This window comes from Petromyzon marinus, chromosome 57, assembly GCF_048934315.1.
Source record: "Petromyzon marinus isolate PM22_M1 ecotype Great Lakes invasive population chromosome 57, UKy_Petmar_22M1.pri1.0, whole genome shotgun sequence".
NCBI lineage: Eukaryota > Metazoa > Chordata > Hyperoartia > Petromyzontiformes > Petromyzontidae > Petromyzon > Petromyzon marinus.
In genome coordinates, this window is record NC_133723.1 from 2,132,614 (window position 1) to 2,150,900 (window position 18,287).

At 49.1% G+C, this 18,287-nt stretch overlaps 1 protein-coding gene and 1 long non-coding RNA gene across 5 annotated transcripts in view; one reads left to right on the forward strand and one right to left on the reverse strand.

The window, feature by feature from the left end:
• LOC116937808 (SHC-transforming protein 1-like) overlaps window positions 1-18,287 on the reverse strand; it is a 173,188-nt gene that overhangs the window by 61,581 nt on the left and 93,320 nt on the right. The gene's annotated exons all lie outside the window — the stretch shown is intronic.
• Window positions 1,910-9,233, forward strand: LOC142905688 (uncharacterized). The gene is made up of 3 exons (XR_012929697.1): window positions 1,910-2,034; window positions 4,260-5,245; window positions 8,006-9,233. It is a non-coding gene; the product is annotated as an uncharacterized LOC142905688 (long non-coding RNA).

The window sequence follows — 18,287 nt, forward strand, 5'->3', positions numbered from 1 at the left end:
ACCACAACTATAACCAAAACCAACTACAATTATAACCACACCCACAACAATAACCACAATTATAGCCATATCTATAACCACAACTCTAAGCACTAAAACCAGACACAACTAAAACCACAACCATGATATAACCACTACAACTATAACCGCATTTCCGGTTATCACAGGTGGCAACATATGGTGCGAAAGAAGTTCAACACACATACAACAACAAAAGACAAAGATTTATTCTATAGCCTATAACAGACTGTTGGGGCAAGTTCTGTTAGCGAGTACCTATGGAGACCCGCAGTGTGGAACACAAGCAGGTGGGTGGCCAGCACTACACCCGACCGTCTTTGTCTCCCGAGTGGCGATGTTTATTACACACCACAACAGGTACTCATTTCAGGCAGAGTCGACGTAGGGGAAGCCCTGGACTGGTTCAAATGATCGTCACTGGTGTTGGCCGTGAGCGGGAATCGAACTTTCTCGGGTCCGTGGCGTGGCGTTCAACCGCTACTCTACTGCTCCCTACACATACAACAACCATGAAAGCCAACATAACCACCTTCACCACAACTATAACCACAAAAACATAACATAACCATCACAACTTGTACCACAATCACAATTATAACCACAACCCCAAGTATAACAACAACAATAACATAACCACAACTGTAACTATAACCATGAAAACCCCAACCTCCACGTACACAACTATAGCCACAAAAAATATACCCCCCACAACCGCAATTATTACCACAACCAAAAGCACCATAACAACCAACATAACCACCTACACCACAACTAAAACCTGAACCACCACTACAACCAGCGATACAACCACAACTATAACCACTGCCACCACATTCAAAACCACCACAACCAACATCACCTCAACCACCACAACCATAACAAGCAACATAACCACAACAACCACATTGATGCTGATACTCTAACACCACCTACACAACCACTTTATCAAGGCTCTATGTATCCGTGTGTCCATGTGTCTCCGTGTCTCCACATGTCCCTGTGGGTGGGTGAATAGATGGGTTAGTGGGTGAGTTGGTGAGTGGGCAAGTGAGTGGGTGGGTGTGTGGGCGATGGAATCGAACCTGCACCTCTGCAGTGCAAGTCCAGTGAGATAACGACCCGCATGTGGTGGGGTAAAGTGTGGGTACGCCCACCTTGCTCCAAAACGTGGAGATCAGCGTGGAAGAGTAGACCAAATACCCTAATTAGCGGCGTCTAGTGGAGGCCTCCTCCGCCAGCACGCGATTCGCCTCCTTCACAATAAACCCTTCCTTGCAAAGATAAAAAAGTATATTTGACTGATCCCATCAGCCTCTCATCAGCAGCAATGGCTCAACTCGAGCGCCACTCTGGACCGCTTTCCACCTTCAGTGCCTCAGCAGCAGAGCCGGGCTCTGCTTGAACCGATTCCGTGAGCCCAGCAGCTGTTTAGAAGCCTACGGCTGTGGGCCGCCTTTGTCTCTCCTCCACCACTGCTGAGGTGTCCACATCATGCGAGGTTCTCACCTTCAGGCTGAGTCGACCCAGAGGAGGCCCAGGCAGCGAACCGCTTCAGAAGTTGGCGCCACGTTCACCGGCGGAAGTAGAGAGAGCAGCAGAAGCATCGCGTGTGGGGAGCAGCTGAGGTGTGGATCAGAACTGTGTATTAGTGGTGGTGTGGTAGTAGTGGTGGTGGTGTTCGTGGTAGTGGGGTTGTTAGTGGTAGTGGGGTTGTTATTGGTGGTGGGGTTGTTATTGGTGGTGGCGTTGTTAGTGGTGGGGTTGTTGTTAGTAGTGTTCTGTTAAGGCTAAATACGCGGGAGCTTTGTCTTTGGCGGTGTGAGTGGGGGAGGGGGCGTAGAGGGGGGGGAAGGTGCTGGGGGGAAGGGGCTCACAGGATATTGCGTCACTGAGGGCGTGATCACCGAGCCCCGCCCCCACTTGGTTCTGCCGATCTTTTTTCTCACATGTGGCGGTAGAGAAGCACCGAGACGACAGAAGCAGCGACTCTCTGGAGGAAGTGAGGAACTGTAGGTGAGTGGTGATGTGAGTGGTGAGGACGTGTGTGTCTGTGTAGTGTACTGGCAGGAGGAGTGGTGGCGTTAGTGGTGTTACTGATAGTGGTGGTGGTGTGTTGTGAGTGAGTCGTGACGATGTGAGTTCATGTCAGAATCAGAATATTTATACTGGAGTCAGATGAGCTATACAGCTCTTTCTCACAGATGTCCAGTGTTGTGGGTGAGTGGTAAAGATGTAACCTCGCGTTGATGTGAGTTTCTTATTAATGATGTGGGTCCGTGTTAATGATGTGGGTTTGTGATTTAAAGCTTTCGTGACTGCAGTAATTCATATTCTTAGTTCTTTCGGTAAAGTCACGTTGAAGGGAAACAATAAAATAATAAAATATATATAAAACAATAAAATTCTCACGACGTTTCGACCATAACACAAACGGTCGTCATCAGGTGTGTCTGTTTGCATAAATGTATTTATTTTTAAACGGTGTATTTATTTATTTATAAAAAAACGTTAGCACCACGCGCAGCGATTTAGCAGTTTATTTAAAAGTACGAGTCCATCTATGTTCTGAAAAGAGGAGGGGGGAGACGAAACAATCATTGTATGCCGTCTGAAAGCCACTGTAAGCGTGAACAATCAATTAAAACCTGAAATGGTTTATCAAATCTTTCCAATGATTGCTAAGCCAGAATCCATATTCTCGGTTGAAATTGTCTCTGTGCTTGTATATGTGGATAGCCTCATGAACGAATTTCTCATGGTAGCCAGATGGCTTACAAAGAACCTCTGTCTTGGAAAAGTCAATGTCATGTGAGCCTACTGAATTATAACAATAATCTGCCACGGCCGAGGTGTTGGTCCTACCGTGTTTAAGGTCTCCTTTGTGTTCACGAATGCGGTCCGAGACATGGCGTTTGGTTTCTCCAATGTAACTACTACCACAGAGGCAACTTAGTTTGTAGATACCAGGGTATTGTATGCCCGGAATCACATCTTTTACAGACGGAACCAGATCACGGATTTTATGTAATGTGTTGAAACGGACCTGGATCTTGTGTTTATTCAAGATTTTGGAGATCTTTTTTGTGATCCCCGCAATGTAGGGTAAAGTGATGGTTTTGAAAGGCTCCTCAAGAGGGTACTTCTTCATGGTTTGAGTGGTAGCTTTGCGGATTGTATAGTCGGAGTAACCATTAGCTTTAAGAGCTTGGTGTACGTGCTTGAGTTCACTGCCTATGTGTTCCTGGTCGGATATGCATTGGGCTCTATGATACAGAGTCTTGATGAGAGAATTCTTCTGTGATGGATGGTGATGGGAATCCGGTTTCAGATAAGCATCCGTATGGGTAGCTTTCCTGTAGACAGAGTGGCTCATTGAACCATCAGGTCTCTTTTTAATTAGGACATCCAAAAAAGGTAGCTTGCCATCTTTTTCGACTTCCATGGTAAATCTGATGGCTGGGTGTATGGAATTGATGTGGTCGAAGAATTGGTCTAGAGCAGGCCGGCCATGTGGTCAGATGACAAAAGTGTCATCCGCGTACCTCTTCCATAAGGTTGGGCGCAGTGGCAGTCTGGATGGCGTCAGTCTCAAATTTCTCCATGAAAATGTTAGCTATAACCGGAGATAGGGGGGAGCCCATTGGGGTGCCCTCAGTTTGTTTGTAGAAAGTTCCATTCCAAGTGAAGGGCTATCCACATATACAAGCACAGGGACAATTTCAACCGAGAAGATGGATTCTGGCTTAGCATTGGAAAGATTTGATAAACCATTTCAGGTCTTAATTTATTGTTCACGCATAAAGTGGCTTTCAGACAGCATACATTAAAATTTGTCGTCTCCCCCCTCCTCTTTTCAGAACATAGATGGGCTAGTTCTTCTAAATAAACTGCCAAATCGCTGCACGTGGCGCTAACGTTTTTTTATAAATAAATAAATACACCGTTTGAAAATAAATAAATTCATGCAAACCGACACACCTGATGACGACCGTTTGTGTTATGGTCGAAACGTCGTGAAAATTTTTATTGTTTTATATATATTTTATTATTTCATTGTTTCCCTTCAACGTGACTTTACCGAAAGAACTAAGAAGATGTGGGTTTGTGTTGATGATGTTGGTTCACGGTGAGGATGAGTCTGTGATGTGACGTGACTCGTGTTGTGACGTGGGAAGCAGTGCCGACGTGCACCCTCTACCCTGTGTGATCCTCGCCTTCGTCTCCCGCTCTCCACACAGAGACCCGGACCGTGCGAGAGACGCCGCGAATTATGTGCACTCTGCACTGTTCGGACCGTGTACCAGTCGGAGCGCGGGCGGTGTTGTTGCAGTGAATGCCACGCTGCCCTCCAAGTTCGACTCCCGCTCACGGCCACCAACACTGCTGACGATTACCTCAACCACTCCTGGGCCTCCCCTTGTAGCCATAACGAGCAGCACCTACGAAGACCGGCACGGCACACGACACCAGTGTTGGTGGCCGTGAGCAGGAATCGAACCCCGGGCCGCTAGGTTCATAGCACAGCGCGCTAATCACTACACTACCGCACACACACACAGACACACACAAACACACAGATACACACACAGATACACAGACATACACACAAACACTCAGACACACACACAGACATACAGACACACACAGATGAGACACAACACACATCCGCCCTCGGGCCGTGACGTCACACCCGCTTCCACCCAGTGTGCCGCTAGAGCCACGCTGCAAGCTGCCTGCTGAGGAGCGCCTCTCTGCACGAAGCCTCCTGGAGCCTCTCTCGTAGCAGTCACCATGGAGGCTCACGGGCTGCGCAGTACTTCACGCACCCTCGTGACGCTGCTCGTGGCGAGCTCCGCGTTCCTCGCGTCTGTGCCCACGGAGGAGAAGAATTTCTCCCCTAACTAGCTGGTTAAGCTGAGGGGAGCCTGGGAGGTCCAACCGCCACAGGCCGGACAGCCTCTACCTCTCACCAAAGCGACCGTGGCCGTCCACATCAGCAACCGCCTCACAGGTCACGAAGCCGAGAGGGTGCCTCGAGTCGCTTCCTCTCCCAGCCATGGCATGGAGGTTCCCCAAGGAGGAGGAGAAGACGACGACCCAGCTCCTTCAGGGTGGACGACCTTCATGGAGATGCTGCACAGCGGGCCGGTGGCCATCGCCTACGAGGTGGCGAGCGCGGGGATCACCCTCCTCAGCCTCGGAGTGGCGGCTGAAGAATGCAGTGGTGAGTGCCGACTTCACGCTCACACAGGCCATCAGCGTGGCACCGTGACATACACCACATGCAGAGACACCACACGCAGAGATGCATCACGCGTACAGATCACTCGCGCAGATATAAGAATCTCACTCGCATACACCACACACACAAGTATATATCACATCCACGCACACATCCTAGACAAAGTCGCATATGTCATTTGGAACAAGCAAACACCTTGCTCAATTAAGTATACTTAAAAATTATCCACTGCAACTTTAAGGGTGTTTTTTGTTACTGGCAGCGTGTCATTTGGGACATGTGCTGGACTCAGCTGTCCTTGTGCGGCGTTGGTGAGTTGCGCTGGTGCGGACAGAACAATGTCCCCTAGCCAGTAGAGTCAGAACAATAATATTTTTTAATGGTTGAGGAATCCGATGAGCTATAAAGCTCTTTTTCACAGATGTCCGGTAGGGGCTGGTAAGAACGTTACAACAACAAATACTACAAAAACATGTAATAGTGCAAAGTACAAGAAAGGTTAACAAATCACCCAAACACAAACAAATAAAACTAAACCAGCCCCATCATACTCTTTGGTTCTTTCGGTAAAGTCACGTAGGTATAAAATAAAGTAAATCACGATGTTTCGGGTGCAACACAAGCGTCCATCATCGGGTGGGGAAAGCATGGTCTGCTGCTGAGGCAGACTGATTTATTTGATTTTATACCTACGTGACTTTGCCGAAAGAACCAAAGAGTATGGATTCCTGCAGTCACGAAAGCTTCAAATCAAGAACACCCCCATCATACCAGTCAAAGCCCACTGAGGTACTAACTTATTTTTCAGATGGAACCTGGTCACAAATGAAAGCTCAACCTCGTTGTAAACCGCGCACGCACGTGAGCGCAAACCGCTACTGTAGGCGATTGCGCAGGTACGCGAGCGCTGGGCACCACCAAAAATAGTCGTGTAGGCACGCGCGTGCTGAACAATACTGTAAACGATCGTACAGGTACGGACACCAAGCACGCTCTACTCCTTTATTCGCCGCAAACAGCCGCGTGTGCGCGCGAACACAAAACACTCTCCACCCTCCTCTTCACCCTCCAAAGGAGCACAAGAAACAGTTTATTCCCCTACCAGTTATTTTATTTACCGCAAGCAACCCGTTAAGCTACGCGTAATTGTGTGGGTCAGTGGATGTCAGCCTATTCCCCTTGAGATCCTAGACTGTATTTCCTCTGCCTATCGCTCTGCTTTCTACCCTCGATCAAATAGCCCAAACTTACCTCTCTCTCTTACTCACGTGTACTTCCACTCTGCTGCGCTGGAAGCTGTAGAAAAGCGATCAGTAGAGGGTTGAGCCTGGCTGCGCTGAAGTGCATCACGCGGACGTCTCGAACGGCTAACTCCCCTCCTGCGTGGACCGCGATGATCTTGAAGAACTGCCTTGCTACCTGAATCCCCCTCCCTTTATCCCACCTACAACAAAGGAATTTCGCCGTTTCGCTCCCTTGGCCTCCCGTCCAATCAGGGGCTCGGATTTTCCCACCCTTCGATACCCGGATCCCAACTCGGGTGATGTCGCCGCAGTGATCTCTCCGACATCCGCTCTCTGTTCTCCCGCTACCAGTCCACTGACCCGTGCTTGTGTGTGTGTGGTTCCACTCGCGGTGGCTCGATGGCCCTTGCCGTGACCATGCAACTTTAATATTAGGTCCCGGCGCCGCAGTGCATGTCAGCTACAGGGGGAAGATCGCCCAATTTCCCGGCCGCAGGAAACCATGAAGATCGATCCCATTAGGGACTTCTGGAAAAAAAACCTATCGGCCGGGTGACTTCCCCTCCTGGCTCTACGTGGGGCGTGTGTGCGTTCGTGCGGGGGGAGGGGGGGTGGCGAGGGTGCACCGCGTTGGCGTCGGCATCCCCCGGTGGCGGCTTCACGGCGGTGGGCACGGCCTCGGCAGAGCGGCTCTGCTGCGGCGGCCTCACGACTGTGCAGTGGGCAAAACGCGGACGTCTGAGAAGGCACCAGCCCCGGGAGAGTGGCGGGAAATCCGAGGCATCGGTGACGGCGTCGCGGCGGTGGGCACGGCTCCGCTGGAGCGGCTCCGCTGCGGCGGCACCACAGATGACGGTTCCCCAAGATGGAGAATACCCGTCTCCCTCAAGGTGGACGACCTTGATAAAGATGCTGCACAGTGGGCCGGTGGCCATCACTTACGACGTGGAGAGCGCGGGGATCACCATTACCAGCCTAAGAGTCTGGCTGAAGAATCCACTAATAAGAGAGAGAGTATGCTGGCGTCACTGTAACATAGAACATCAGCAGGACACCACAACAGAGACACCACACCCAGAGAGGCATCATGGATATAGATCACTCAGGCAAATGTCATAATCTCACATGCATAGATGACACAAATCAGAATCAGAATATTTATACTGGAAGAATCCGATGAGCTATTAAGCTATTTTTCACAGATGTACAGGAGAGGCAGGTTAGAACGTTACAACAACAAACAATAAAAAATCACACTCACATCCTCGACAAAGTCGCACACATTTATTACAAGCACACATTGTTCATGTTGGTGGATTACAAATAGTTGTCCGATATTTGCCACTGAAAGGCAGGTACAACACTCGTGCTCAATCAATGGTGGTGGTGTGGCAGATGGCAAGTGAAAAAAACATATTTGAGTGGAGTGACCAACAGGGGAAGAAGGAGACTGCAATCTCTTGCCTCTCATAATGATTTTGTTTCCGGTTTTAAACAGAAGTCATCGCAGCGCAGACGAGTTTACCGAAGCCGCTACATGAGAGGATCCATGTGTAAATTGGCTCGGAGCAAGTGCCACCCCATGAAAATCAAGAGGACCCATAGATCCCTAAAGACTCAACTGGATGGCTGCTCCATGATGAATAGCTCACCAACACTTACCAGCGCACCCACCAGCAGCACCACTCCTACCAACACCACCACTCCTACCAACACCACCATTCCTACCAACACCACCATGACAAACCCCACCCCGAAAAACACCGCTATCTCGACTAACACCATCACACTTTTAAATACCAACACCTCTACCAATACTATCCTGACTAACACCACCACCCCTTCCACCCCTACAAACCCTACCAACAGCATTTTCTCCACCTTCACTACCACCCGGACCAACACCATCATCCCAGCTGAGTGTGAGTGGTGTCACCTCATGATAATGGCCCGCATCAATGCCCGCCGCACTAAAATAAGCTCAATTACCCCTACCAGCTCAATCACCAACTCCACCGCTCCTACCAACTCCGCCACTTTGACCAATCCCACGTTTACCAACATTACCTCCTCTACCCTCACTACCACCCCTACCCACATCACCCCAGCTGAGCATGTGTCCAGCCTCATGATCATGAGGGAAAAGAGATCACTCTTCATGGCTGGATGAATGCCTGCTCCACCACTCCTACCAACTCCACCACCTCTACCAACCACACACCTACTAACACTACCTCCTCTACTAACCCAACCCTGACCACCATCACTTCCTCTACCCTCACCACCACTCCTTCCCACATCATCACCCCAGCTGAGCGTGAGTCCCGCCTCGTGATCATGAGGGCAAAGAGACCACTCTTCATGGCCCGGATCAATGCCTGCTCCACCACTCCTACCAACTCCACCACCTTTAGAATCCGCACACCTACCAACACCACCACCCCTCCCAACACCGCTACCCTTACCAAACGCAACTACTCCGACGAACACCACCACTCCTACCAAAACCAACCCTACCAACGCCAACCCTACCAACACCAACCATACCAACACCATTATTCCTACCAACACCACTCCCCCTACCAACACCAACCCTACCAACACCAATCCTACCAACACAATGACTCCTACCAACACGACCACCCCAACCGACACCATCACTCTTTCCAACAACAGCCCTATCAACGCTACCTATCCTACAATTGCCAACTCTATAAACACCTTTACCTCTACCAACACCACCACCACCCCAAATAAGAAATAATACAAAATAAATAACATTCCAACATCGCTGCACCCTTTCCATGTTCCCTCCTTTGTTTACGCGTCATCCATTAAAATAAGTTATTGTTATTTTTTAAGAATAATAGTTACTAAGAATATTGTTTTGTATTAAGTGAAGTCATAATATTGTTCGAAAAGCTGGTTAATGTAGATCCTTTGTCAGTCATTTCTAGATGATTGCCTCGCCTTGCCTACATTCACCTTGGTGACTCAATCACATGCTCAAGGACACGAGTGATATTTTCGGCTAACAGAAGGTGTGAACCTACCTTTACCACCAGCAGTTGGATGGACTGGTGAAGTTGTCTAAACAGAACCATTTATATGCCCGATGTTGATTGCTTCCAATGTGTATGCTTGTGACTGACAGATCTGTGGTGAGCAGAAGTGTAAAGGTTAGCGTGCTGCGCTACGAACCCGGCGACCCGAGTTCAATTTCCACTCATGGCCAACACCAGTGATGATTATCTAAATCGTTACTAGGCCTCCCCTAGGTCGACTCAGTCTCAAATTAGTGCCTGGTGCTCATTTAGCTTAGGCTACCTCACATGCCATGTCAGCCTTCATAAGGCGCTCGCTAACAGCGCTTGCCACAACAGTCTTAAGTCTTTACGGAGGATCTTTGTCTTTGACTGACACATCTGTGGGCTAGAGTGTAGCTTGATTTAGTGTTCATGTGAGGGATGTGCTTTGCCTGCCGCCGCCACTGCGTCTCCGCTCATGTGTGTTTAGCCGTGTCAGTGACGCGCCACGATGTCACTGCTGCTGCTGCTGTCACTGCCACGACCCAGTCGGTGTAGGGTGCTCTGGGACGAACTAAAAAAGTGGCACGAGGATTATTGCTCCTACTTCAGCAGATCAAGAACGGTTCTCATGGAGTCATCAAAATGCACCTGAAACCACTGCTGAGCATCTCAATCACATATGTGAAATGTCACCAGTGGTGTCCGTTGCCCCTGCTGTGAGTGGCGGAGATGTCCGTGAATGGTGATGTCCCTGAGTGGCGGTGGAGTCTTTGTACAATGCGGCTACTGTATTCGTGATGAAATAACCTGAGACGAGCATGCTTGGTGGAGCTCAACAGAAGGTGGTGAGGCAGAGGTGTGAACTGAAAGTTCGAGCTTAAGGCGTGAGCTCAAGGTGTAAGGTCGAGGTATAAGCTGATGTGAGCTGGAGATGCGATCTGGAGGGGAGCACGCGGTGTCCCCATGCTCACAAGCGTCGTGTTGCGGGAGGTGGCCCGAACTAAACTATTTTTATTTACCAAGTAAGGCCCACTGGTCCATGTAGCTCTTTTTCAGACGCGACCTGGTCACAAGGGAGCAGCGGCACTCTGCGCTGTCTTCGCGGAGGGGGTCCAAGGGGCGTTGGGGGGGGCTCTGGGGTGCGGTCACCGCATCGCGCCGCTTTTAGATGCGCTTCTGCGGCCATCTGGACCGCTCTTCCTTCCGATATTTGGAAGCCATTGGAGCTCTGCACTTTTAAATGTCTTTGACAACTCATTTTCTTAGAACCGCTTTTTGTGCTTAGTTTGTTGTCCTTCCCCAGCACCTTCGATTAGCGCGGTTGGCTACGTACGGTGCGATAGAAGTTCAACATACATACATATTCTATGTTAGTGCTGTATTTTGTGCATTGGTGTTGCAGCCAGCCAGAAACCGGCGCGACCAACAATATCCCCAAGCTCTGTGGTCCTACATTGGGATTATTTGTCGATACCGCGTTGGCAGTGGTGCACAAATAACACAAATCACTGAACTCATTCGTTAATACAACGGCTGCCTTAAGAGGAAAATATATCATGGGCGATGTTTCAGGCAATGGGCCCCACTGCATGACATATGTTTGCCCAGCTCCATTCAAGAGCGAGTATACATGTGAGGGGAGAGAACCAACGCGTGTGAGGGGGAAACATTCAATCTCCGAGAGCTGGAAATGTCTCCGCTTGCTGCGCTGCCCAGACCCTGGCTAGGCCAGGAGATGGCGACCTCAGCGACCACGGGTAGGAGTTTCACCAAATTTGTGTGGCGATCCACATGTGCACGCACACGTGCACGCACACACACATAGACTTACACACTCACACACACAGACTCACTCACAGACTCACTCAACAACAACCGCCATTCGCCACTAAGTAGGGCGGCGACATCACCACGACGCTTGTGCCAGGCCATGTGCACCTTGAGGCCACGTGAAGTGTCGAACGCCCGCTGGCAGGAGGTCACGGGGCAGACCCAGGTGCCACGGGTCGACTGAGATGACTGGCTGATGCACCACCTGTGCCCCCTACTGTGCCAACCTGCTGTGCCTTAGTCACCCGGCGCTCCGCTCGTTGTTGTGAGCGTCACTCCTCCGCCCTCCGTTGTTGGAGGGCGACTGCCTCCAACTGCCCAGTAGCGTTCTTCACGAGCCTCCTCCACAGAGGCCGATCTTGACAGCGCTGGTACCAGTCATCGGCAAGTCCACTCAGCTCCACGTCCTCCTGTACCACATCACTCCATCTCTTCTCTAGCCCATGCCGCGCCCGTTTAGCCCCCTCGATCCGACCGAACAAAAGCTGTTTCGGCATGCGGTGGCTGGGCATGCGGGCTACATGACCCAGCCAACACAGCCTTGCCTGCCAGAGGAGCTCACCGATGGGACCTTGCCCAGCTCTTTTGAGGATTTATGAGCTCCTCACACAATCCAGCCTGGTTAAACCCAGGATGGATCGTAGGCAGGCCAGCTTAAATGTTTCCAACCTGCGAAGATGCTCCATTAGGGGGGTTCACGTTTCGCAAGTGTAGAGAAGGAAGGGAATGACCGTGGCCGAGAAGACCCGAAGCTTAATGCGAAGTGACAGACCAGGTAGCTTCCACACAGCGTTACGCAACCGATGAAAAGATATTGCCGCTCACACACTCACTCACACACTCACACAGACACACACACAGACTGACACAAAGATCCCCCGTATATCCTGAACAGACTTTTGGGGCAAGTGCTGTTAGCGAGCAGCTATGCATGGCACACGAGGGGGTGGGCAGCCAGCACCACGCCCGGCCGCCTTTTTCTCCCTAGTGGCGATGTTTACACACAGCACCGCGCTAACCGCTGCACCACCGCTCCCCCGCTGTTACAGTACAGCACTGTCCCCAGGTAAGATGGCCGCCCGCCTCCACGTGACTCGGCGCGCGCTCGGCACGTGGTGTCATCACCACGTGGTGTCACCGAAAGCGCGGTCTCGCGCCATCCCTGCTCACGGAGTCGCTGCCGCATTGGTCTCTGGGCCTCTCGTGTCCAGCGTCTGTCGGTCTCTTGTGACTCTGTGTGCGAGTCGCTGGCTATCTGTAAGGGTCTCTTCTGGGTCTTTGTGCGAGTCTCTGGGTCTCTGTGTGAGGGTCTGGGTCTCTGTGTGAGGGTCTCTGGGCCTGGTGCAAGGAACAAGAAAATGGAGCCTGCCAATGTCCCCCTCTCCTCCACGTGGCGTGGCAATGCAGCCGCTCCCCGCTCGTGTGGGCCAGTGCAGTTGCACCGCCTGCACACGCGGTAGTAGACGCGGTAGCCACTGGTGGTGTACCGCGTGCTCATAATTTTCTGTACTGTATCGTCATTTCCTGAACAGGAACATAAAGGTAATTGTCTATAGCACACAATACAGGTTTATAGCACATAATACAGTTTTTTTGGTACAATTTTACGTGATCTAACCAAAAAAAACGTGTATTATGGATAATATTTTTCGCGAAAGCCTGCGTGTTAAACAGTTTATAGCACAGCCTGCGTGTTAAACTGTTTAGTCATGCGCTTGTGTTTTAGTGTTGCCTTTGCTCCCAACACTCCGATTAGCACAGTTGGCTACGTTGAAAGAAGTTTAACACGCTACAAGTTATTTTACTTTCTACATCCGTTAATGGAGCAGATCACGGCAAAAATAACAACTAAAGTCTCGAGTAAGGCAATGTGTTATATTCTCTTTTGTCCATGATGACAGTGGCATTGCCCTTGTCGGCTGAGAGGACGACAATATCATCCCTCTTTTTTAATTGAGAACTACTCAACGATGGCAGCTATACAAAAATAAAAAGAGATCCCACCAACAGCCTGGTCACCAAAACGAACAAAATGATCTCTGATTCAACAGCATTAATTGATGAGATCAAACAGTTCTCGTTGAAACCCTCTGCTGCCTGACCACCAAGATTATATGGCCTTCCAAAGATACACAAAGAAGATACACCCCTTCGTCCCATCGTCTCTACTATCATCTCCCCCACCTACAAACTGGCACGTTTTCTTGCTGATATACTGCGACCTTTCACTGGAAAAAACACCTCTGCGGTATTAGATTCTACTCACCTGGTATCGACAATCAAAGGCATTTCCCTGTCCCCAGACGACCTGCTTGTCAGTTTTGATGTGGTGTCCTTGTTCACCAAAGTCCCGGTACCTGACACCATCGCTATCATTGAAGACCTGGTTCATCAAGGACTGCATACTGGTGTACCCCCCTTGGTGAGACATTGCTCAACCAACACATACTTCACCTGGAATGGAACTTTCTACAAGCAAACTGAGGGCACCCCAATGGGCTCCCCCCTATCTCCGGTTGTAGCCAACGTATTCATGGAAAAAATTGAAACTGACCCCATCCAGACTGCCACTCTATGCCCGACCTTATGGAAGAGGTACGTTGATGACACCTTTGTCATCTGGCCACATGGCCAGCCTGCTCTAGACGAATTCCGCGACCACATCAATTCCATACACCCAGCCATCAGATTTACCATGGAGGTCGAAAAAGATGGCAAACTACCCTTTTTGGATGTCTTAATTAAAAGGAGACATGATGGTTCAATGAGCCACTCTGTCTACAGGAAAGCTACCCATACAGATGCTTACTTGAAACCGGATTCCCACCACCATCCATCCCAGAAGAACTCCCTCATCAAGACTCTATACCATAGAGCCCAATGCATTTCCGACCAGGAACACATTACCAGTGAACTCAAGCACGTACACCAGGCTCTCAGGGCTAATGGTTACTCCGACTACACAATCCGCAAAGCCATCACTCCAGTCATGAAGAAGGATCCTCTTGTGGAGCCACTCAAAACCATCACCTTACCCTACATTGCAGGGGTCACTAAAAAGATCTCCAAAATCCTGAATAAACACAAGATCCAGGTCCGATTCAACACAGTACATAAAATCCGTGATCTGGTTCTATCTGTAAAAGATGCTGTTCCAGACATACAGTACCTGGGCGTTTACAAACTAAAGTGCCTCTGTGGTAGTAGCTACATTGGAGAAACCAAACGACATATCTCGGACCGCATCCGCGAACATAAAGCAGACTTGAAACACGGTAGAACGAACTCCTCTGCCGTGACAGATCACTGTTATAATTCATTGGGCTCACATGACATTGAATTCTCCAAGACGGAGGTTCTTTGCAAACCAACCGGCTACCATGAGAGATTCGTTCATGAGGCCATTCACATATACAAGCACAGAGACAATTTCAACCGAGAAGATGGATTCTGGCTTAATAACCATTGGAAAGATGTTTTAAACCATTTCTGTTCTTAATTAATTGTATTTTACGATGACCTTCAGACCGCAGCTCTTTCGCCAGCATTGACTCTTAATACCTCTCACACCACGGTAAATGGTATGGTTTACAACATGGAGTATAATAGCGCCTCGCAGCTGTCTCTCTCCCCCTCCTCTGTTCCGACCATGGATGAACTCGTCTGTCTGAACGGGGCCCATAGCTATCCGTGTTGCTAAAGTTGAGGGTAAGAATCCACCCATTTTTTCGCCATATAGCATTGTGAAATATAACGACTTATTGTTGGTAGCTTATCTGATTGGAGAATATAGAGTTTATTGATAACATTAAGGTAATTTATATTTTAGTTTTTTATTGGTTCACTATATAGTACTGTGAATAGCTCAGATGTGTAGGCCTTGACTTCAACATAGCCATTTCTGTGACCAGTCACTAGCTAATCACTCAGTTATTTCAATGCTAAATTCGCCTAGTTATTTCAAGGATAAATTATCCTGTTTGATTTGTACTAAGTGCCTCGGTGAATGTGTATGCTCTGACTTTAACATAGCTATTTATGTGACCAGTTACAAGCTAATCACTCAGCTATTTCAATGCTAAATTCTATGCTAATTCCTTTGTCAAGGGGTGCCTCTGCGGATGTGTATGCTTTAACTTAGCTATTTCAATGCTAAATTCTATGCTAATTCCTTTGTCAAGGGGTGCCTCTGCGGATGTGTATGCTTTAACTTTTAACAAAGCCATTTCTGTGACCAGTCACAAGCTAATCACTCAGCCATTTCAATGCTAAATTATATGCTAATTCCTTTGTCAAGGCGCTTTGTTTCCTCTCACACAGCTTAAAGGTCGTGATCTGAACGTGGCTTTTTCACTCCAGTGCTGTCCTACCAGACAGTCTCGTCCCTTCACCTGATGAAGGCCACTTGTGTTGTGGCCGAAACGTCGTGAGAATATTATTGTGTTATTTTATTTTATAAATTTACTATTTTATTCTCATTCTACGTGACTTTAACGAAAGAACCAAAGAAGATGAATCATTGCAGTCACGAAAGCTTTAAATCGGACTCGTCCTTCTAAATAAACTGCCAAATTGCTGCGCGTGGTGCTAACGTTTTTAATAAATAAATACACCGTTTAAAAATAAATAAATTTATACAAACCGACACACCTGATGACGACCGTTTGTGTTATGGTCGAAACGTCGTGAGAATTTTTATTGTTTTATATATATTTTATTGTTTCCCTTCAACGTGACTTTACCGAAAGAACTAAGAATATGAATTACTGCAGTCACGAAAGCTTTAAATCACAAACCCACATCATTAACACGGACCCACATCATTAATAAGAAACTCACATCAACGCGAGGTTACATCTTTACCACTCACCCACAACACTGGACATCTGTGAGAAAGAGCTGTATAGCTCATCTGACTCCAGTATAAATATTCTGATTCTGACATGAACTCACATCGTCACGACTCACTCACAACACACCACCGCCACTATCAGTAACACCACTAACGCCACCACTCCTCCTGCCAGTACACTACACAGACACACACGTCCTCACCACTCACATCACCACTCACCTACAGTTCCTCACTTCCTCCAGAGAGTCGCTGCTTCTGTCGTCTCGGTGCTTCTCTACCGCCACATGTGAGAAAAAAGATCGGCAGAAGCAAGTGGGGGCGGGGCTCGGTGATCACGCCCTCAGTGACGCAATATCCTGTGAGCCCCTCCCCCCCAGCACCTTCCCCCCCCTCTACGCCCCCTCCCCCACTCACACCGCCAAAGACAAAGCTCCCGCGTATTTAGCCTTAACAGAGCACTACTAACAACAACCCCACCACTAACAACGCCACCACCAATAACAACCCCACGACCAATAACAACCCCACCAACAATAACAACCCCACCACTAATAACAACCCCACCACTAACAACCACACCACCACTAATACACAGTTCTGATCCACTCCTCAGCTGCTCCCCACACGCGATGCTTCTGCTGCTCTCTACTTCCGCTTCCGCCGGTGAACGTGGCGCCAACTTCTGAAGCGGTTCGCTGCCTGGGCCTCCTCTGGGTCGACTCAGCCTGAAGGTGAGAACCTCGCATGGTGTGGACACCTCAGCAGTGGTGGAGGAGAGACAAAGGCGGCCCACAGCCGTAGGCTTCTAAACAGCTGCTGGGCTCACGGCATCGGTTCAAGCAGAGCCCGGCTCTGCTGCTGAGGCACTGAAGGTGGAAAGCGGCCCAGCGTGGCGCTCGAGTTGAGCCATTGCTGCTGATGAGAGGCTGATGGGATCAGTCAAATATACTTTTTCATCTTTGCAAGGAAGGGTTTATTGTGAAGGAGGCGAATCGCGTGCTGGCTGAGGAGGCCTCCACTAGACACCGCTAATTAGGGTATTTGGTCTACTCTTCCACGCTGATCTCCACGTTTTGGAGCAAGGTGGGCGTACCCCCACTTTACCCCACCACATGCGGGTCGTTAGCTCACTGGACTTGCACTGCAGAGGTGCAGGTTCGATTCTATCGCCCACACACCCACCCACTCACTTGCCCACTCACCAACTCACCCACTAACCCATCTATCCACCCACCCACAGGGACATGTGGAGACACACGGAGACACATGGACACACGGATACATAGAGCCTTGATAAAGTGGTTGTGTAGGTGGTGTTAGAGTATCAGCATCAATGTGGTTGTTGTGGTTATGTTGCTTGTTATGGTTGTGGTGGTTGAGGTGATGTTGGTTGTGGTGGTTTTGGATGTGGTGGCTGGAGTTATAGTTGTGGTTGTATCGCTGGTTGTAGTGGTTCAGGTTTTAGTTGTGGTGTAGGTGGTTATGTTAGTTGTTATGGTCCTTTTGGTTGTCGTAATAATTGCGGTTGTGGGGGGTATATTTTTTGTGGCTATAGTTGTGTACGTGGAGGTTGGGGTTTTCATGGTTATAGTTACAGTTGTGGTTATTCATAATAAAGGTTTTTGGGTTAGATCGCGTTTATTTATAAATGTGTCGCAACCCTCCACCACCCGACACGGCCAATCAGCAAAAAAAGTGTCACGTTGACAAAAGACAAATAATTCACTACTTCAGCCCACCGGTGTGTTGAAGAGTTAATCCACATTTACAGTTTGAGTACGACGTTTCGCTGGTAAATACTTCCAGCATCATCGGGCAATTCGCCAGAATGGTAAAGCCCTCGCTTGCTCCCGGTTTTATATAGAGCAGCAGGGTGACGTCATCACTTAACTCATCAGGTGCAGTGATCACTGCACCTGATGAGTTAAGTGATGAGTTAAGTGATGACGTCACCCTGCTGCTCTATATAAAACCGGGAGCAAGCGAGGGCTTTACCATTCTGGCGAATTGCCCGATGATGCTGGAAGTATTTACCAGCGAAACGTCGTACTCAAACTGTAAATGTG